Source organism: Polyodon spathula, chromosome 25, assembly GCF_017654505.1.
Source record: "Polyodon spathula isolate WHYD16114869_AA chromosome 25, ASM1765450v1, whole genome shotgun sequence".
In the NCBI taxonomy this organism is placed as follows: Eukaryota; Metazoa; Chordata; class Actinopteri; order Acipenseriformes; family Polyodontidae; genus Polyodon; species Polyodon spathula.
In genome coordinates this window covers 22,883,979-22,904,252 of record NC_054558.1, presented here as the reverse complement: position 1 = coordinate 22,904,252, position 20,274 = coordinate 22,883,979, and the positions used below count along the sequence as shown (strand labels likewise).

At 42.7% G+C, this 20,274-nt stretch overlaps 1 protein-coding gene across 10 annotated transcripts in view; it reads left to right on the top strand.

Moving 5' to 3' along the window:
* LOC121299762 (armadillo repeat protein deleted in velo-cardio-facial syndrome homolog) overlaps nt 1–20,274 on the top strand; it is a 114,857-nt gene that overhangs the window by 50,239 nt on the left and 44,344 nt on the right. The window contains exon 1 of one of the 10 annotated variants that reach the window (XM_041227792.1): nt 433–527. The exons of 8 other annotated variants lie outside the window; for them this stretch is intronic. The gene's annotated coding sequence lies outside the window, so the exon portion shown is untranslated. Of the gene's footprint in view, nt 1–432; nt 528–9,792; nt 9,817–20,274 lie in introns of those variants that run through there. One more of the 10 variants, XM_041227791.1, reaches the window with a different exon arrangement.

Sequence of the window (20,274 nt, the reverse complement as noted above, 5' to 3'; positions counted from 1 at the left end):
TTGTCATGTGTTCATATAATTTCCAGATTCAGCATTGCAGGCTCTTAAAACAAACAAAATAACCCCATTATACTGCGAGTGGTAAGATGAAACTCCCTCATGGATTCCATTGGCAGGTCACGTAATGCAACTTGCTAACTTGTAAGAAATATTGAGTAGTCCTGGCAAAGAAACTGCAAAGCACTTATAAGGTCGCAAAGCAGCGTGACCTTTTTGTTTCTGTAAACTGTTAGAATGAGGGTTGTGTGTGAGCACAGCGCTGCACTGGAGCAGACGGCAGGCTCGCTTTGTGATGCCATACTCTAAACTGTTAGAGCTGCTCTTCCCAAACCCCAAAGGCTCTGCTCCAAGCTGAGAATAAACTTAAAGAAACAAAAAACAACGGCCAGTCAACTCCTGACGACCTCCCCGAATCCTGAAAGGGACGGAAGAGACGCAGCCTGGATACATTCGCTGTGCCTCTGTTTGGAAGCTCCAGCTGTGCTGCACTGCATAAAGGTGCTACAGGGTTGCTGGAGATCTTACATGTGAGTTTCAAATGGGAAAATAGTTTCCGTACACAATTGCTGCTTCAGTGGTAATTGAGGTTTCATTTTGGTACAACAGCTATATACTGTATTTATCATAAAACCGCCCACAACCCTATAGTGGTTAATCCATAGATGAAGTAGACAGATCATTTAAACAAGTCTTTTTCTCAACTAATTCAATCAAACCAAGGAAGACATTGAGAAGTGAGCTTGTCTGCTTGACTTGTGTTTTTTTTCCATGGTTAGCACACTGTCTCTTTGCACATTGCTGTGAAGTGGTATGTCCAGCAAGATATTTTTGCAGCTTTGAGAAGGACATTCTCTGAGGCTTCCCATGTTCCTGGCAATCCCTGGAATGCTTTCAATGTATTCATTCCATTCATGTCTTATGACCCTTTCAAAGTTCATTAATTTTAGTAGGCATCTGGCTCTGTTTGTCACACTGCTTGGTATGCAGGGCCCTGCTCTCACTGGGTCCCGGTGCTCAGCAGTGTGAATGGTACCTGCTCCGGGGCTGGCTCTTTAAGTGTCGTCTCTGTAAATGGGACTCTCAAACCTAAAGTATCTGATTTTTATAGTGCTTAAACCCGGGGAGAAATAGAACTCTGCTGTCTGACTTTGTTTGTTTGTTTTAAGAATAGCAAACAAAGATTTTTATTTATTTACTTTATTTGGAAGGGAAAAACCATGCATCTCAAACCATGATTTGTGCTTGAATTAAATATAGTAGTTTCTTTTTTTGTAATGTGACACACTGTTAGAAAGTGCGGTGGAATGCATGTTTTCATTTCAGTGTAAATGATGCAGACTTCAGGAATGCTGTACTTCAAACCAGATCCAGTTTGTGGAGTGCGGCGCTTTTAATTAGAGGAAGATTACAGCGTGCTTTCTTTAATTATAGCGCTGGCCAAATCAGTAAAACCATATCTGGGTTTAATTGACAGATCTATTTTGAACTTGACTCTTAATAACTGGGTGGCTCTCCCATTACCAAGCGAGCCGTACTGCGAGAGCACAGAACTCAAGGGAAGAGGTTTGGGATACGCACAGGAAAAGCAGCATTTCTCTTTGGACATTTCACAAGCCCTTTTACAAAGCTGTGCAGCTAAACTGTATGTGCTTATCTGTGTTCTCTTCTGGTACTGGCTCACTCCTCTGATTTGTGTGAAATGTAATTGCAGTACATTGTGATATGCGTGCTTTTGGAGTCCGGTTTTCATTGCAACGGTATAAAGCTAAGCAACGTGTAGTAGCTGGGACTCCTGATGCTCCGGCATTGCAGAGGTCTTTGAACATTGTGGATCTATTCAGCTGTACAGGATCATTGTGGATCTATTCAGCTGTACAGGATCATTGTGGATCTATTCAGCTGTACAGGATCATTGTGGATCTATTCAGCTGTACAGGATCATTGTGGATCTATTCAGCTGTACGCGATCATTGTGGATCTATTCAGATGTAAAGGATCATTGCGGATCTATTTAGATGTACAGGATCATTGTGGATCTATTCAGATGTGCAGGGTCATTGTGGATCTATTCAGCTGTAAAGGATCATTGTTGATCTATACACTTGTGAGTCTCAGCGTGTGTAATTGAAAACGCTCCCTGCCACAAGGTTCCTGCGCTGGATCAGTGTTCACCTTTTGATCCCTTTACATTTGAAAAGGCCTGACGTGTGAGATTTCCTTCTAAACCCAGCTCTAAGGCAGCTACTTTGCTTTTTTGAAAAACGACTCTCTTATGCTTTAGAGTATTCATCCGTTCTACTCCTGTTGGATCATAGATGCTCAATATCCGTGTCTTGCTTTGCCAGTTTGGGTGCACTAGAGAACTTATATAACCTTTAATATTAATATTCCATTTCTTTTCGTGTGATGTCATTGATGTGTCTAAATCATTGCCGGCACTTCAAAAGCCCTCTTGAATTTGTGTATTGATGGCTGGTTTTGGCCTGTGTGCGCAGTGCATTCTTGGACGGTGACCATGCTGTGAACAGGATCCACTAGCTCCTCATGGCTGCTGCTACACCTGTCCTGATCCCATCACCTTTCAGAGTTAGGTGGGTTTTTAAACCCAGCACCGGAGATTCATGTTTACTCACTTACATGAGGCGGCTGTGGCTTTGAGCCAAGCCCTGGAATGGACAGCCCGAGTCTGGGGGGGGGGTGGGGGGTGCATGTGGTTCAGGAAAACAGCTGAGGTCATCTGTTCCTTTGCCACTGACGAGCCTAACCCTGTTTTTCCTAAATAGATCGGATGCCGAACCTACGCAAACATTTCAGGGTGTGCACTGCAGTGCAGGGCGAGTGAATACCGAGAAGTCCTTGACTCACTAGAAACCCAGATAGCCACCCTCCTCCTCCTCCTCCCCCTCCCCCTCCTCAATGGCCTTCTCATATTTGTTGTTTTACAGCACAGCATCCCATTTAAAATTCATAGTTTCGTGGGGGTTTCATTTATTGGTGTCAGCCGGGAGTCCTCAGAACGATAGGCTTGTGTGACGCAGCAGGTGAAGTATTTGGAAATGTGTGTTGATGATGGTAATTACTTTGTTTATTACGTATTAAAATATAAGCGTCTCAGCACTGTCTGCAGTCCCTATTCAAATTCAAAGTGTTCTTTTTTTCAGAGAAAATGGTTGTTGAATTGCAAGTGTTACATTTCTTCGTTATTTAAATCAGATACTGTAGGCTCATTCATATATATATATATATATATATATATATATATATATATATATATATATATGTCCTTAATGCAGCTTCAGCTTTCAAACTGTTAAGACTTGCTTTTCAATTGCCAGATAATGAATAAAGAAATCCCAACTAAAAACAGCTGTATTTATACAGCACCCTGATAGCATACTCCTTATGATTTGCCCCACAACAGCTTCATGGACAATGAGGAAAACGTAACGAGATTAATTTAAGGAGTCGTTAGTTTGCCTAAATGTGGATGAACATAATGCGTACTGTACTTGGCTTGCAAGATCTGTCCCAAGGTGTCCTCTGGGGAAGAACACAAAGGCACATTAAATACATGTAGATTTTAGATTCCTGACCGCTGCAGGTTTCTTTTTTCTTTAAGCTGAAGCACAGCCCATACTTTTTCCCCTTATCTTTCTCCTGCTACTGTAAGTTTTGGCTGTATTCCAATAGGGCATCAGTAGAAAATAAATTTCTGCATGTCAACAAGCAGCCATGGCAACTTCAGTGCAGAGCAACTCTGCTGATTCTTGGGAGGAAATCAACTTTTATATCCGTGATTGATGAAGCAGATTCCTTACTGAGTTTATCTACATAAAGCCTATAGCTCCTGCTTTTTCTTTGGTTATTTAAAGGAACAAAAGCCTTGCAGCAGCAGATTAGTGTCGTGAAGGACGTGAGAGGTCCAGGGGTATTCAACAACTGAAGAGAACCAATGGGGAAAGACAGGGGCGAGCAGGCAGAAGCAATGCATTGAAAACATGAGCTCATAGAATGCTGTCTGAAGGGCTGAGTACCCAACAGAGCCCTGTGGCTGGCTTCATTCCTTGAGGTGCAGAAAAATTTCAGCACACTTATGCTTGATCTGTTTTCTTTCTTTGCTGTCAGAGAGTACCCTGAAACTGCTTTACAGATGTAAGCAAGATTGAAAGGGGGTACAGTGTATTACAAGATTGAAAGGGGGTACAGTGTGTTACAAGTGTATTATATTACAAGCCTTCACCATCTGTCTGGGGTCGGCTTCTGGGTCCGATCGTTTCGTTTTGGGTGCTGACTCTTGCAGTGGGGTTTAACGAGAGCACAAGGAAACTCTCTATATAAACCACATAAAACTGTTTATTGAGTTCCAGCAGTTATTTATTTCCAGTTTAAAAAGAAAACTTAATAAGGACTCCATGATGTTATAGCTGGGCCTTTTAAAGGATATTCCCAGCCCTCTGGAAATGTTATTTACTATCAGGTTTTGATTCCTGCATTTATTTCAATTTTAATTAATTTGGTAGCATTTCTGTATGTTGACTAGAAACACAGTTGGACTTGCTTGTACCCTTTTGCAAGTCCAATGCTTTCTGCAGTTTTAGGAATCCTTCAGTTTGCCAGACAATGCATCTCATTATTCATGGCAACCAGCCAAGGCAAATGTGAGTGTGATCAAAGTTGCCACTGGGCAAGTAAACTTTTTAAGAAGAGAACTTGCTTTCAGCCTTGCAGCTTGTCTGAGTTGGGGTTTTAATAGTATAATATATATATAAAATCGGTGCTGAAATGCTTGGTGAACAATGGTGCATAGTGTTCACACAATGGTTCCATTGCGATTGATCAGCAGCTGTCATGTACCATTATCTCGTACTGTTATTGCATTGTTAGAATGCATCTAATTGTGGCTGTTTTTCTTTTTTTTTATGTATTAATGGTTTGTTTCCCATGGAGTAGTGAAGCATAATGGAACAGTGTAAGCTGGAGTCTCTTCCTGTAGCTTTGCTGAGCTGCTCAGTGACCCAAGATAGAGGCTGACTGGCAGGAATACTTTACTGCTTCCTTTTAATAGCCTTTAGTAACTTTGTGTCGTATAAATGAGTATCATGCACCCCTGATGGGCTGGAGCTCACTGCATGACAGCCAAGGCAGTCCTAACTCTTCATAGTGTCCAGAGAAACAAATGTTGGCTTAGCAACAGACCGTTCTGGCTTTCCCCGCAGTCTTCTTTAAGCTCGCTATCGCAATAATGTTTGGTGTGGCGATCTGCCATAGACCACGCTGTGAAGGAACCAATCTGTCCTGCGCTATCTAACTACATGCAGAGCTTTGTGAAGGGCTGCTAAATCAAGACTTCACTTTAGTTCATGGGTCACGGCAACTAATAAAAGTTATTAAAGTAATAATATTGATCATTGCAAAAGTAATAAACTCAGCGAGCGATGAGGTCGTAAAGTTTAAAGATGTTTCTGAGAATCGTACATTTTGGAATGAAGTGGGTTCCGAGAGAATGAAGGATGAGGATGAGCTGATTGCTGTAGACACACAGTACTGGTTATGTAGTTGATGGATTGCAGCTTTAGAAGTTCAGGGGACATGTGTAAAGCAAATGTATTTTCTTCAAGAGTGTTTATAGAAGTGAAATTAGGCTGGGGGAGTCATATCCTTCATCTTTAAGAAGGAGCGTGTCTCCATGTCTGAGACACTGCAGAGGGAGGAACTGCTGTCTGCTTTCAATAGGATCCCATTCAGCTGTGCACCAGACTCCTATCAAAGCTAGTAAACCTTCTATATTATTCTGGGGACTCTTGTACAATTATGATAACCGTCTGCCCCTTTCAGAGCTGTGCAGATTGTGAAGGGTCGGTGCAATTTCAAACAAACTGAACCTGCCTTGAATTGATCACACATTTATTTTCTTTGTTTATAGCTTTTACTCTTTATGTTAACTATTGGAAATTAATGTAAGCTCTCATTATAATAGACTCAAATATATATGGGACTTGCTTTACCACAATAGAGTGGAATGGATTTGCATATTACCATATTAGCAGGTTTGCATTAAAATTACCCTAGAGGGGTGTGTGGTATTATTGCAGCCGCAGGAATGTGGAATTTAAAACTCTCCATGTAAATATCTGTGCAGATCCCTTCAATAGCTGGAGTAGTTGCTTCCAGTTGACCCATATGAACTGGCAGTGCAGTGTGTGTAAAAATCCTTCCCTAGTAAAGCATGTGTTTCTTCTTTACCGGGGTCTTGTGTATCTCAATGGGGCTGCGCAATGCGTCCTGGTTTTTCTTCTTGCTGTTGCCGTGCAGTTGTGCTCCACGTGTTTCATGGAATGTGTTTGTTTACACAACGATGAATTCTTTCCTTGCACAGAGAATCAAAAATCATGCAAGCATAAACACTTTTTTGTTTTGGAGTTCTGATAGCAAGCATTCTTGGGTGGAAGGGTCTGTGGAGTAGCGGCGCTTGTTGTGTTGGCTTCAGTTCATCACATTACTGATTTATGGATGTCATATTAAAATGTGAAAGCCGTTGACACGAAGAGTTTTAAATTTTAAAAAGTCTGTGGTTGGAATAACACCACACCTTTATATAGGACTTTTTTTTTTTTTAAGAACAAGAATTCAATATAAATATGAACTATATAAAGAATTGCTGTATGTATGCCTGTGCATAATTTTCATGCCGTAGCGTTAGTGCAAGAGGCTGAAATGAGACGTGATCCTGCTGTATTGCATTGTACTGTACTGTACCGTACTGCTCTGCATGTGATAACACACAGTGCCACTGGAGAACTTTGCCATCAGTCCATGCCTGCCAAAAGCAGGCACACAGAGCAATGTTCTGCATTTCAGATTCAAAAGAAGCTGAAGATGCTTTTAAGCTGTTCTCACCCCTTACAGCCAGGCGGTCTCTCAGGCGGTGTCAGCACAGAGGGTAAGGTTTTGAAACGCGCCGCTCTTGTGCAGCGCTCCCTGTGGCTTGCCAATCTGGTATTTGTGAATGTGACTTCAGACCCAGCCTGGACAGACGGAGAACATATTTCACGTGACACTGATTTATTTGCTTAACCAAACGCTTCCTGTGTGTCTTTTTAAAGTACTGGATCCAAAACAAAGTTTTTAATTTGTCATTACACTTCCTTTGTGAACTGCCCTGTCTGCAGTGCTTCTCCTTTTTAAAATCCTGGTTTGAATTGTCATCGTTGAAATGGTGGCAGGGTTGGTGCTGTTGCTGAAAGGGCAAAGAAGTGGGCTGCTTATAATGCTATTCAGTCTTTAGCAGCAACTGTGTTACTTACCTGTGTAAACTGTTAGCCTTGCCATATGGTTTCAATCGCTCCATGTCATCTTTTTGGGTTTTAATCTTCTTTTCTAGACACGTTTCCTCTAAGCCTTTAACAATCTTTTACTCTTTAGTGAAGTTCAGTTGGGTTTATTCACTTTGGGCCAGCACAGGTGCTGTGCATCTCCACAGTGCAAGATGTATTGCAGTCATCGTGGTGCAGTTCTTGCAATCCCCCTTCGTTGTGTGTCTGTGCATCTCCACAGTGCAAGATGTATTGCAGTCATCGTGGTGCAGTTCTTGCAATCCCCCTTCGTTGTGTGTCTGTGCATCTCCACAGTGCAAGATGTATTGCAGTCATCGTGGTGCAGTTCTTGCAATCCCCCTTCGTTGTGTGTCTGTGCATCTCCACAGTGCAAGATGTATTGCAGTCATCGTGGTGCAGTTCTTGCAATCCCCCTTCGTTGTGTGTCTGTGCATCTCCACAGTGCAAGATGTATTGCAGTCATCGTGGTGCAGTTCTTGCAATCCCCCTTCGTTGTGTGTCTGTGCATCTCCACAGTGCAAGATGTATTGCAGTCATCGTGGTGCAGTTCTTGCAATCCCCCTTCGTTGTGTGTCTGTGCATCTCCACAGTGCAAGATGTATTGCAGTCATCGTGGTGCAGTTCTTGCAATTCCCCTTCGTTGTGTGTCTGTGCAGCTCCACAGTGCAAGATGTATTGCACTCATCGTGGTGCAGTTCTTGCAGTCCCCCTCTGTGTGCAGCTCTGCAGCCTCTGTGAAACTGCAGCACCCGCTACACAGCCGGCAGTGAAGACACGCAGCTTTTGGCCTATAAATGTTTTAAAGTGGGTCAGTTAGCATTTAAGAAAGGAGGTGCAATGGAGCGGTCTGAAATGCTTTCTCACCACAGATCCTTAATGGAGACACTTTCTGAATTCTTCTATCACCAGGTGCTGCAGTTCTGCCACAGTATGCCGTTACAGTAAGTTCAAATCCTATCGTTAGACTAGTCACTCTGGAGGAATTATGGTGCTATTTTTTTTATCCTACAGCATAGTGCATGATGGCACTTGTTGGCAATAAATCCGGGTTATTACTGTGTTACTTGCTTTAATGTCTGTTTTTATTGCTGTCGAATTGAAATTGTGTTCTGATTATACTGTAGCCCGATTTCTTTATGAAAGAGGTATTGTAAACGTCTGAGCTGTTTGATAACACTTGCTCTTTTTAATGTGCATGAAACAATCTGCATTTCTACCGTGTACATGCTGAATGTTAATTACTGCATTTGTACTGTGTACATACTGAATGTTAATGACTTGCATGCCATTATTATAATACTGCAATTATGTTAATTATACATGGTGGTGTTGTACTGTATACTGCATTTGACATATTTCCTGAATGAAGAACATTATTGCAAGTCTAAGGTGCAGGCTAGGGGATGAAGGCTCGGAGCTGGTGAATTAGACATGCAATAGGTTTAAGTCCTGGCTGAGAATGAGAGAGACTGTACAGTACAGCATTGATGTCATGGGCCCTTGCCAGGACTTTCAGATTGGTGCTGTCCAAACAGTCAGGCAGGCTGGCCTCATGGTTTGATATATCTTGGTTTTGAAATCCTCACTGGTTGCAGTAGACTGGCATATTGAGCCCATTATCTGACCCTCTTGCAGTAGATGAGTCTTTCCAAGCACACTGTCTGGGTAGAGAATAACAAAGCAGGGCATCTAATCTAATATAACAATAACCTCACCCCACTGTATTTTATTCTTTTTTAAGCACACCTCATTACATCTGTGCGTCGCTGAACTACCAGGCTTGAAAGGTGAAGATAATTGTAGACAGAGCATAGAGACAATCTTACTATTGATACTGACTGTGCACATGGCAATGTTAGATGTGAAACATGAGCTGTCGCTGCATTCACCTTGCTGTATGCTAATCCTACAGCTCTTCCAGTTTCAGGTGTGTAAGAAAGGCAAGCATCCCAAAAGACAACCACTGACTAGTCTATGTAGTTAGACAGCGGTTGCAGAGGACTGTGCTGACGTGGCTGTGCAAATGTTTTAATATCTCGCTTTGGTTTTTCCAAACGCTGCAAGGTACTGTATGAGGCATATTAATTAAGTTTCCAGAAAGGTGTTTTTATATTTAACTATCTCAAAATGGTCCAAAACAAGAGTGCCAGTTGCGCACTAACCCAGAGGAACACCTGCCAAATAATGCAGTTGAATGGGACGTTTTCAAATGCAGACGTTTCCAGAGACTCTGACAGCTGCAGCCTGTTCATGTGGTTGAGAGAGAGGACGAGCCCTGCCCTTTTGAACACATTCATTGTTTCTGAAACATCAGCCGTGAAATTTCCAGCGTTCCAAAGAACAAAAAGGTCACTATAGCCCTGCAAGTGGTCCGTGGTTAATAGCAGAGTGATGATATTCAGCACTCCGGTTTGAGGCAGTCTGTATTAACACAACGCTGCTGCTGTAGAGAGGGCTGATCTCAGAAACCCACTGGAAATGAGTAAGTAATGTGGGTGTATTTAGTTTGAAGGTAGGCAGGGATTTGATGTAAATTCATTTTAGAGCTGTGCTGGAAGGCAAACCTAAAGATGCTCTGGCGCTGTTGTAATATGTATCCATTCTATCACGTTTTCAGTGCATTTTGCACATCAAATGCTGCTGCTGCTGCCAAGCAAAGTTGTTTCAGGAATTAGTGAGATGATTACAACGTGCTGCTTACTGTACACATGCTGCTTTGGATTTGATGTGAGATCTTTTTTGATTTCTTTCATGGTGAAATTCAGTGGGACAGCTTTAAATGACAGCCTCGCAGATCCAGAAGAATAAAAAAAAGCGAAAAAAATCCCCAGACCGCCACTCATGCATAATGCCCTTGAACTTCCCACTGAATACTTGTTGTTAAAGCCGTGTTGTCCCTGCCTGCAAGGCGTGCTAGTGCTCTTTCCCAGCTCGGCTGTGTGAGGAACCCGTTCTATCAGGGGGTGATTGAAGGTGGCAGCTTGGCATTTCCGACTCGTTTATTGAGATTCATGTTTCCTTGCCGGACACGCATTTGCAATTCAACGCACAGCCTTTGTTCAATTGTTAAGCCTGTCCTTATTTCAGTTTTCCTCCATTCTACTCTCTTGGACTGGTTTCACAGTCCCCGCTCAGCACTAATCTTGGACTGCCCGTTGTTACCGTAGGTAAGGTAGTCCAAGATTGTGATTCTGTAAATGGTACACGTTCACATATAAATCCATGCACTTTTCTCAACTGCTCACTTGAGACATTTTTCATACTCTGGTTTAAAAGTGTCGTTTTCACTTTCAGCTTTTGGAGACGGTGGATAAGCATGCAGATTACTGGAGAGCATTGCAGTGATAGCACAGCAGCAGAGGCTGACAGACAGGTGGTGCCAGGCGCTGTCAGGCACAGTTTGTCTTGCCTTTCTCATCATGTGTGGCAGTGTCTGACAGGGGTGCAGTCCACTGATTCTTCTGTTTAGAGCGATCCCTTCATTGCCTGGGTTCCTTTGTTACAGATTTCCTTCAGTAGGAACTGTGTGTTTCAGCCGCGTGCTGGCAGGTGCAGACATGCCTTCTCATTGGGTAGAGCAATGATTGGTGCAGCTGAGACAGCAGATTAAGTTGCAGGTGGCCTTACTGTGCCCTGCAGTGTTCACCCTACTAGCCTTGCTGTTTCATGATGACGTTGTAATACAAAACGAATCTGGAACATCGGAACCTCCCCAGCACTCTAGAACCTACAGGATTGGAGTTCTGGGGGTGGGTGTTGAACTGGTTTTAGGGATGGTGTAATTCTAATCAGGACCCTTGCTCTGACTGCTAGTACAGCTTACGAGAGGTACTATGCTGTGTGAAATGGAGCGCTTGTGCTTCTCTAATTGCAAAGATGTGCACACCTGGCTGCCGTATGAGATCGGAATGCTGTTCAGACATGCTTTGAAAGGTTAGTGAAATAAACCAGGCAGAAATGACAGGTGAATTTGTGGGCCTTGCTGAAGAGCAATTTCCTGCCATTGTTTTGTTGCTTTCTGCGCAGGAAGTGATGTCAGAAGTGTCTTTTAGTAATCGGTGCTTTTATTCAGGTGGGTCAGCTCTGGGGCATCACAGAATGAGTGAATATAATGAATTTGTTTCTGAATCGAGGGGGTGCAGCTTTAAGTGACAGGGTAAAATGACTTTAGATCTTGCTTGCTGAACTTTGTTTGACTTTGTTTTGGATTGAGTTCCTTCCAATCCTCATGTTGCAGAGGGATTCTCTTGTGACCCAAGACTGTAGTACAGAAAGTCCTAACAATCTAAACGTTCTCGCTGGGGTTTCTAAGCCGTGCTTGAAGGAATGCAATTATTTTTTTCTTTCTTTTTTAAACATGATCCACCAGCATGGCCTTAATCAATTACAGTAGAGTACAAAATCAGTTCATGGCTTGTTTCTTTTTCTTTCGAGAAGAAATTTACAGAGCGTCGTTGGCACTACAGACCTTGGAAGGCGTGAGTATGCTGAAAAGGACAAGACAAACAGAAATGGGATCCTGTAAGATAACAGAACCCAGATTCTTTCACTGGTCAAGTCATGATCTCATAGGATGCTGTTGCTTACTGTACATGTACATTGTGATTCATGAACAGCACACCACAGAGGAATAAAACAATTTTTCATGGAAGACCTGTGCTGCACTTTGCCCTTGCAGACTTGAGCACTGAGTCCACATGTCCAGCTACACTGTACTGCAGTGTGTTCCTGTCCGCAGTGACTCAATGTACTTGAACATGTACAATCAGTAAGGCGTCTTTTCCTCATGGTGCATTGTTCATGAAGCACCGTGTAAAGAGCTTCAGATTCCCATGTATGGTGTTAGGAAGTGTGATCATGGACAGGTACAGGGGAGGGAGGTAGCAGCACTGAGAGCGAGGGGAGGCATGTCTCCGGTAAGGCAGTGAGAAGCTCCTCTGAATGCCCGGTGCCAGGAAGAGGTTGAATGGGGCATGGTGTTCAGAAGCTCAGCTGTGCGTGGGTGCGTGGGTGCGTGGGTTCAACAGTGTAACACTAGCGAGGCACAGGCGTGGGAGTTTTATTATTTTCCAGTTAGCACTGTAACATGACCTTGACGCCTGTCCTTCCTTTTTAAGGATTTTTCACTTCTTTGTAATGAAATGAAGGGATGTGCTGTTGAGCAACAATGTGCTTAACATGCATGAGCCCTCGGCACTGACACGGCAGTAGCACTTTTTAATATGCCAAGAATCACTGGGAAGTGAGTTGTTATTTTTTCCTTTTATATAGAGCATTAGGCTCAGAACATTCTCTACCCCCTCTCCTTTTCTAATACCATTCCGGCTAAATGGGTGTTTGCTGAAATCCACTTTCGTGGTCACACTAGTTAATCATTGCTGCCTTCTCTACTGCTTTACAACTATGCAAAGCACCACTGACATTTCAGACCGGCCAGGTTTCTGAAGTTTTTTTTTTTATAGTAAGGTTTAGATTAAGCTGCTTCATTTGTTCCTAATTACAGAGTGACTCTTGCATGTCTCCTCCTCACATTTCGCCTGCAGAGACACATTTAGAATTTCAGCTTCTTACAAACGTGCATCCAGTGTTTCCTCACAGTCTGCTCAGAGGTGAAAGAGCCACCATTGGAGGTTTTTTGTCTTTGTCTTTCTGCTGCATTGTCTCTTTGAATCTTGTCTTTTTTTTTTTCTTGAGAGAGTCTGTTGCAGTATGGGCAGAGCTGTGGTTAGGACAGCAATTTGATTAGCACTGCTAATTGGGAACCATTCCCATCCCAGCTGAGAGCTCTCTCAGTGGGGGGCTATTCCCAGACAGATGCACAGCTCTCTGCAGCCGGGTGGCTCACTGTATTAAACTCCTTGCCAATGAATCACGACTTACACTGTGTGTGTGTGTGTGTGTGTGTGTGTGTCTGTCTATATATATATATATATATATATATATATATATATATATATATATATATATATATATATATATATATATATATATATATATATATAATTATAGCTATAGCGTTCTTCTATTTTAAGAAAATACTAGTGAAGGTCTTCCAATCACATCTGTACACGAACTCATTGCTGCAGCTCTAGGAAAGAGAACTCCACTTAAAACCGTACACCACATTTCTATGCTGACTTTTTTTTTAAAAAAAATTTGCAGTTACCGAATCTGCATTGTGTTTCAGGGTCAAAGCTAATCCAAGTATTTTTCTTAACAGTACCGACTAGTGCTAGAAATATAACGAACCTGTTAAATAATTTAACAGTGGCTTTTTTGTTATACAACTATCCTGACACTTACATGACTAACTGCACAGTCTTGTCTGTCTTTGTAAGCTTTTAATTGGATCAATGTAAAAGTCATTAGCTGCAGATGTTGGTTTCTGCTGTGTTCTTTATTACAGAAGCCCTCACCAGGCGATTTTAGATGGCAGTGCTGTCCTTATGTTGGCGTTTTTTGTTTTTTTACATTTTTGCGAATACATTGAAATGTCATTCTCTCCATCTCGATTCCAGCCCGACCAGAACAGGGTTGGCCAGTATAGAAGCCAGTTCTGTCATCTGGATAGATTCCCTTGTCAGAGTGTACGCGAGTCATACCAGCATTGTATTTAACACTTTGAGTCCAGGCTGGACCTCAGGGTCCTGCTGTGTATTAACACCTGCCATCGGAAATCCCTTTGGAACCTCATGGGACTCCTAGGTCCCAGTCTGAGGCAGTGTATAAATATATGCAAAAATAAATAAATGTGGTGCTGTTTTCATGTATATTCTTTATTCTTCAGCTCGACAAACATAATGCAGGACTGAAAGGGTTAAAGAAAACCTAAGAATATGCGTGTGTGTTATTTTCAGTTCTGTTAGTTCTTGTTTGGATCACCGGGTTCAGTTCTTCATTGTGTTTCCTGTAGGGACAGTGTGTCGCCAGGCACTGTGCAGCTATAGGGCAGCAACAGGCATATGCGAGGAAGAGAAATAGATAATATTTAATTGTTACACCCTCCAAGAGCAGCCTGTAACCTAGGAGACAGGAGGAGTGAGCTGTAAGTATGAGTGGCACCTTGCAGAAATGCATCTGTCAAAAAAAGGGTTGAATGTGCCCCTTCTAGACTATTCGCCTGTCGGGGGTCTAGGTCACTTTAAAATTGAAAAATCACACTGTGATCCATATGAACACCATGCCTTACCATTTTTTAAAGCTGTTTCATTGTAATCCTTTCCATGCTTTTTAAACCGCTTAGTCTCTGATGCAGCAGCATTCTCTCAGTTCGTTGATGAGACTCCAGCGTGCCATCCTGCTGGTTCTTTTGCTGACTAATGGGATCTGTTTTATTTGCATTCATTCTGCAGTTTGTATTGATGCTGGTGGTCAAGTCCAAGGTGCCGGCGTTTTAGATCTTCAAAAGCTTGTATTTGTTTATTTACTGGTGCATATAAATAGTGTTTAGAGCGATGTGAGGCCGGGTTCCATTCCTGCTGCCTTGCTTCATTTTATTTGCCAAGAGATCATCCCCAAGGTGGAGCTGGGCTCCAGAGTCTTAATCCCTTCCAGGGTTCTCGTTCACTGTATCTAGCTCCCCGTGTTTTTTGGCAGGGTGGATGAGAGTGTGATTGATTGAACTATCTCCCTGTAGATAGTGTCTCAAGCTTGAGTCTAACCAGTAGCCTATCTTCCTTCTAACAGCTTAAACTTTATCGTTAATCTCCTACTTTTTTTAATTTTCATTTCTTGGCGGCAGATTCCAATTTTCGTTGCAAGAAAAGTGAATGCTTGCGTTTTTGTGTTTTTTGTATTTGCTAGCATGTGATAAATCACACAGTAAAATCATTTCCAGCCTACCTTTTGGAGCTTAGTAAGATTGAATTGCAGAACTGCAGAAAAAAAAAAAAATCTTCTACCTGATCTCAGTTCTCTGATTTCTTAATATATTTTTATATTTATATACTATTTTTCATATAAAACTTTGCACTATACTGTACTTCTGTTACAGTGTGTGAAAAAAACAAACAGTCCATTATGGTTAGTGTGCTTGTTTTAACTCATGACTGATGGTCTGCAGTTTTAAAGGGGGGACTTCCCAATGCATGGTATTTGTGTTTTGAATAAATCTGTGCATGTTGCGGTTGATTGTTTGAAGTTCCAGTTCTAGTCTCTCCTCACTTCCAGCGTGTGTCACTGGACTCCTGATCTGAGTCACAGGCACACCTCTCATGAGACGACCTTCCTGCCGGTTCACTCCTCGTCTCCTCTGAGGCCGCACTGCTGGCAGTGACACAGCGAAGGGTAGTTAACTCCCCTGCTGCAGTATGTGTGGTTAAAGAATCCATTTCGAGAACACCAAATCATGTGAATTCTAAGGAGCTGTTCTTAACTAAGAATTACATATCTCATTCCAGACATGCCCGAGGTTAAGTTGAGCAAAGAAAAAAAAAAGATATATTATACATAGATAGAGAGAGAATAATGCATGCAGTGTTTTTTATAATCTCTGGTGAGCAATGTTTTTCCAGGCTGAGAAGCGAGCGAGAGAAGACAGCTGGTGTTAATGAGCACATTAAGAGTGATGGTAAAAATATTAACAATAAAAAAAGTTTGCTTTTTTTTTCTTTTTTTCTTTTTCTTTTGCAGCCACCTCCTGTAGCACTGACTGACTGAGCATGCTCAGGTCTACAGAGGTTAATAATACTGTGTGATAGGATCAGATGTCATGGAGAAACCCTGCAGTCAGCCTGGTTTGCATGCCAAGGGATGCTTTCTACTGCAGTATAGAGAACATTGCTCTGTTATCTGAATATGTTAGAGCTAAAGGGGGAGGGGCAGGCATCGTTGTGACAGCATTGTGTGAGATCTAAAAACACAACACATGAACAGTACTGGACCTGCTTACTGACTCACAGTACTGGACCTGCTTACTGACGCACAGTACTGGACCTGCTTACTGACACACAGTACTGGACCTCCTTACTGACACAGTACTGGACCTCCTTACTGACTCACAGTACTGGACCTCCTTACTGACTCACAGTACTGGACCTGCTTACTGGCTTACAGTACTGGACCTGCTTACTGACTCACAGTACTGGACCTGCTTACTGACTCACAGTACTGGACCTGCTTACTGACTCACAGTACTGGACCTGCTTACTGACTCACAGTACTGGACCTGCTTACTGACTCACAGTACTGGACCTGCTTACTGACTCACAGTACTGGACCTGCTTACTGACTCACAGTACTGGACCTCCTTACTGACTCACAGTACTGGACCTGCTTACTGGCTCACAGTACTGGACCTGCTTACTGGCTCACAGTACTGGACCTGCTTACTGACTCACAGTACTGGACCTGCTTACTGACTCACAGTACTGGACCTGCTTACTGACTCACAGTACTGGACCTGCTTACTGACTCACAGTACTGGACCTGCTTACTGACTCACAGTACTGGACCTGCTTACTGACTCACAGTACTGGACCTGCTTACTGACTCACAGTACTGGACCTGCTTACTGACTCACAGTACTGGACCTGCTTACTGACTCACAGTACTGGACCTGCTTACTGACTCACAGTACTGGACCTGCTTACTGACTCACAGTACTGGACCTGCTTACTGACTCACAGTACTGGACCTGCTTACTGAATCACTAACTGCGCACATTACCGTCTATTTCTCCTCTTCCTTCCTCCCCTGCCTGCTGTATAGTGTTGCTTTGATGCTAAGTGCAGTCCAGGGTGTGAAAGACCTCCTTATGAGTCAGCAGCAGTGTAACAGGTGCCATATGTGCAGACCTAGTGTGTCGTAGTGCTGGTTCCAGCGGCAGTGGCTGGAAGATTCTGGGGTCAGAGTAAGCTAGCTGCTTAGTTTTGTATTACAACCCCCCAGTTTTTGTTTTTATTTAATTAGAAGGGCATAGTTTAATTAACAACAGTAATGAAAATACAAAGCGGTTTGGCTGTCATCTGTGCCAGATGTTTGAAAGGCATGAGACCGCGAGTTCATCAGGACGCAGGTGTTTGAAACGGGCAGGACGCCCAGCACGCTTTATAAACTCTCTGTGAACTCCTATTGTATTGTCCAAGAGCAGAGGTGAAGGCCAGCAACTTCTGATGCACATGCGTTTTCACTGCAACCCCTTTTTAACAGGGTGGTGCAAACTTCAACCAAAATGATATTGTGCGTTAAAACTGCTGCTTCACCCCCAGACTGAGCGCTAACATGAAGCTGTACAGTAACCTGCAGTAATCTAGAACATATTTAACAGCAAAAAGCTCTCCTTCCAGCAAAGGGATGTAATGCAACAAGCAAGTGCTTTGCAATGGAAGAGCAGCCATAAAGTACTTGCTGAGCGATTTGATGTTTAACATATTTGATTATCCAGCTTGCTTAGATGACGACCCGGTTTAGCGGATCAGCATATGAACCATAGCGTTCCCGCAATCAGAACAGTAGAAGAGAAATCTGGGGAGAAGGTGTATGGTGAGGGTGACATGCCCCTGCCTGTGATCTGGGGCAGGCGTGCGTGAAGACAGGGTTCTGCAATGAGCCACAGGAGAGGAAAGGAGATTGAAGTGGTACAGAGCAGCCGGCTTGTTTTTTCTTGACTGGCTCTAGCACACAGGAAGGCGCTTGCCGGGTCGAGGCAGGGGCTGGCTCGGTGCACAGTCTTGCGGTCCTTCCTTCACACGCTGTTTACCGCAGATTACCATTTCCTTGTTTTGTAAGGAAGTTCAGGAAGGGGTCACCTTCAGCCTTTTAGTTTTCCACCCGTCATTCCAGTATATTAGCAAGCCTCGGGACCAATTGCTCAGACTTCCATTAGCAGATCCACTCTCTGTTTTATTTAGACTTTGGATAAATGCTGTCTTTGTTAGGGCTGGGAGGGGGGGCTCTGTTGACTGGAGTGGTGGATTCTCACAGAGCTAAAAGGAGTAGCTTGATTCTTGCCTTCTCTGTTGCTCTGATTTGTATAACCTTGACTTCATTTTATTTCTACAAGTCTAGAACATTTAGTTCAGGTCTGCAATCCTGTCACTTCACCGCGAATTGCGTTATTAGCAACACCATCAGAAGAGTGGGTCTACATGACAGAATCGCTGGAAATGTGAAAGAGGAGTACAGGCATTGCACACTGCAGTGTTAATTATACTATAGCGGTGTGATTTTCACAAAGGGAACACTGAACAAAATCCTGTTACCCTAGATACACCGTGGCGCCAGGTACTGACACGGCTGATTTTTAAGGTGGTATTTATCATTCTAGATTAGACTGTTGGTAACAGTCAAGTGCATGGAAGTAGCTGGAACTGAGCAGCACTTTTTAAAGCGGAATCTAGCAATACCGCCTTAAATCAACATTGCATGGACATGTGATTTCTTCCACTATGTGAATGTAGTAAAAATAGTCCTGTCCTCTCACTCTCTATATGTGTAATAAGTAAACCAGTTTCCCTGTCAAATGGAAAGTTGTGCATTCAGTTACTGGAATTCAGTCTGCTGGGGTTTATCCACGGATATCCTCCAGTGTAGCAGGGGGCTTCTCTCAACATTCCTGGCTGCTTCTTGTTTATTTTCTTTACTGTTCAGGTGTTGGAAAGACGACATGCTGCATAGCTACAGTCACACCTCCTGCTAGAGCAGGAATTCATTCCAGAGTGGAAAGCTCTGCTCATTGTCGATGCCACAGTTCAAAGTGTTTGGGATATCCAGTAATTGAGCACTAAAGAGATCCTGGATTTGATGTTGTGCCTGGTTTAAGATCTCTACTGAAGCACTGGGCTAATGTCTTTCTGATGGTCATTCAAGACGGTTAAATCTGTGGTATTAGTCTGCATTGATTTTAAGCAAGGCAAGGGGCCTTAATCAAGCAGGGGATACTACTTGGAACGACGTGCAGAATAGTGCCTGGGGACAGCGTTTGGCAGTGTTGCTCTGACTCCTTTGTAGAGTCTCCAGTCTGCTTCCAAACATCATTAGCAGACACTTTGGCTCCATATTTTGAAGCCTTTTAACCTCGGTGATAGAGGAGTGTGATGCAGTAGATTTGAAAATGATTAGAAAAGTCGTTTAAATTCAGACCCCGCTCTTCGCTGCAGCCGCCCTGGGTCTGGGTGTTTGTAGAATGTGATGAGACTCAAGTCCACTGTTATGTACAGATTATTTAAATTGTTGAGGACTGGAGATCGGATTTTTTATTTTTTTTTTATCTGCATGTTTTTTTTATTTTGTTTTCCATTTGATTTTTCTCTTCTCTTCTAGGATGTGTGTTTTTGTTTTTCTATACTTGCATACTGGAAATAAAAACAAAGAGAAACTGCTGACATGTTTTGCATATCTGTCTGTGATGAATGTGCAGAGTGCTACATTTTACTTGTGAACCTGATTCCCAAAGCAGAGTCTGTATTACATTTACAAGCAAAGCGAAACCAAGCTGGGATTGCTAAATATGTGGTTTTTCTTTTCCTTCATAAAAGTTCACAAACTTCATAAACCTAAAGCACTAAAGTTCACAAACTTCTGCAAAGTTTTGTAAATGTGCACCGTTCTGATACACGGTGACCGAGTCTCGAGTACGAGGGGATTCAAAACATTCACCTTTTAAAGTCATGCCTTGTCAGAAAAAAAGACAAATCCCTTTTTTTTAAATGTTCTTCTTGAACCGATTTGTTTAAAAAGACACTCATTTTACAGAACCGAGATCCGCAAACCACCACATCCATCGTGGTGGGAAGGTACCTGTAAAGGTAAATGTGCCATCCAATGGGAATTTCATATTCCTGCATTTTGTATCACTGCACACAGTTGGGAACCGTCTTTGAACTTGTGTTGGTAAACAGAGATGGACATTATTGGCTGTGATTTAATGATGTCTCCTTCATGTGTCATAGCGTTTCTGTGATGTCAGTTTATATTATATACTAATAAAAAGCAAGTCTTT